Source organism: Gossypium raimondii, unplaced genomic scaffold (genome assembly GCF_025698545.1).
Source record: "Gossypium raimondii isolate GPD5lz unplaced genomic scaffold, ASM2569854v1 Contig00095, whole genome shotgun sequence".
NCBI lineage: Eukaryota > Viridiplantae > Streptophyta > Magnoliopsida > Malvales > Malvaceae > Gossypium > Gossypium raimondii.
Window position 1 is genome coordinate 2501 of NW_026291254.1, and position 2500 is coordinate 5000.

Below are 2500 nucleotides of genomic sequence, written 5' to 3' on the forward strand. Positions count from 1 at the left end.
ATCGTGCCATGTTTCATGGACCCAACATTAAACTTCTTGTATTTGTTTTTAGGCCAGCAGCAAATCTTGATTAAAAACACTAAGTCACTAAGTGGAATAAAGCGGCACAAAAAAAGCATCCCGTTTGAACATGTGGGGAGCTCCATGTCGCACCTTAATGCCTCGGATGTCTGAGAGCCAGCACCATCAAACAACTCGGCCCTGTTGAGTGCGGAGCGTCGGGCTAAAAAAGTGTCTATTTGGACATATGGAAACTAAAAAAATCCCTTCAGACACATGTATGTCACTTTGGTAGCATTGACCAAGTTTTTAGCTCTTTAGGGAAGAGACATTGGCGGCGGGGTTATCGAGGCAATGCTCCGCCCGCCGCATGCAGGCGTCGGTGCCCCACCAGGTTAGGTTCGGCGGTGCTCAAGCGATCCATCCGTGGTATCCGGAATATCTGAAAGTCATCATGGGTGAGTCGGTGTCAAGGTCCTCCCAATACCAAAGGTAGAATTCAAATATCATTATATGTTAGGTACCCAACAATGAATAGTTGTCCGGTCCTCCCAATCAAGGGTAGGATGGATAGCCAACAATGGATGAATCCTCCGGTCCCTCCCTTTAACAAGAGCCTCAGCACCTTGGTGGCTCGGATGTGGGAGCCTCGGGACACCATGGTTGATGATGCTTGGATGTGGGGGCCTCCAGGCACCATCGGCACCTTGGTGCATGGATGTGCGGGCATCGGACACCATCGGCAAATTATGCCCTTGGTTGTGGGAAGCCTCGGAGACCATGGCACCTCGGTGCTATGATGTCAGAACCTCGGACCGTCGGCAACCTGGGCCCTTGGTGATGCGGGCCCTCGAGCACCATCGGTACCTTGGTGCTTGGATGTGCAGCCCTCGAGCACCTCGGCACCTGGTTGCATGGATGGCCAGGCCTTGAGCACCAAAGCTAAAGTTGGGCCCTGTTGGTGCGGGGCGTCGGGTAAAAAGTGTCCCCATTTCGGACACATGAATGTCACTGGTAGCGCATTGACCAAGTTTTTTAGCTCTTTAGGGGGGTGATATTGAGCGGCGAGGTTGTCGAGGCACGGCCCGCCCTGCGTATGCGGGACGTCGGTGCCCCACCGCCGGTTAGGTTCCGGCGGTGCTCCGCGATCCGTCCGGCGGTGCTCGGCGATCCGTCCGGCGGTGCTCCGTGAACCGTTAGGTAGCATAGGCCCTTGGTCGTGCGGAGCCTCGGGCACCATCGGCACCTGGTGCTAGGATGTCGAGGCCCGGACACCATCGGCAAACTAAGCCCTTGGCCATGAAGGGCCTCGGGCGCCATCGGCACCTCGGTGCCCGATGTGCAGGAGCCTCGGGCACCATCGGCAACCTGGCCCTTGGGTCGTGCAGGGGCCTCGGGCACCATCAGCACCTCGTGCTGATGTGCAGGAGCCTCGGACCTTTGTCGGCAACCTGGGCCCTTGGTCGTGCAGAGCCTCGAGCACCATCGGCACCTTGGTGCTTGGATGTGCAGGAACCTCGGGCACCATCGGCAACTAGGCCCTTGGTCGTGCGAGGCTCAGGCACCATCAGCAAACTAAGCCCTTGGTCGTGCAGGGAGCCTCAGGCACCATCGAAAAATAGGCCCTTGGTCGTGCGGGTGCCTCGGCCGCCATCAGCCCCTAGGTGCTGGGATGTGCAGGAGCCTCGGACACCATCGGCAAACTAGGCCCTTGGTCGTGCAGGGAGCCTCGGACCTGTATCGGCAACCCTAGGCCCTTGGTCGTGCAGGAGCCTCGAGCACCATCGACACCTTGGTGCTTGGATGTGCAGGAACCTCGGGCACCATCAGCAACCTGGCCCTTGGTCGTGCAGAGGCTCAGGCACCATCGGCAAACTAAGCCCTTGGTCGTGCAGGAGCCTCAGGCACCATCAGTAAAATAGGCCCTTGGTCGTGCGGGGCCTCAGCCACCATCGGCACCTCGGCCCTTGGTCGTGCAGGGCCTCAGCCACCATCAGCACCCGGTGGCTCGGATGTGCAGGAGCCTCGGGCATCAGTACCTCGGTGGCTAGGATGTGCAGGGCCTCGGACACCATCAGCAACTTGGTGCTTGGATGTGCAGGGAGCCTCGGCACCCATCAGCACCTTGGTGCCTGGGATGTGGAGCTAAAGAAGAGTGTCACATTTGAGACGGTCGAATGTTGCCTGGTAGCATATTGACGAAGTTTTTAGCTCTTTAAGGGTGAGAGATCCGCTGCCCCGGCGTGCCCCCTCCGAGCCGGGGTGGGGTGCGTCTAGCCCCCATGGGGTCAGGTCGTCCTGACGACTCACCACGGGGTGAGTCGGTCGCCAGCAGTGGTGGCCGGGGTGACAATTTTCCGGCCAGTCAAGCGTGCCCATAGAAATGTAATGACTCCAGACCAAGTTCCTATTCGGGCAAAGATCTCTTGGGGTGGCTTATGCATTGCTATGGGCTCGAGCAACGCTTTTCCCCCGTCACGTTTGGGGACGCCTTGTGCAT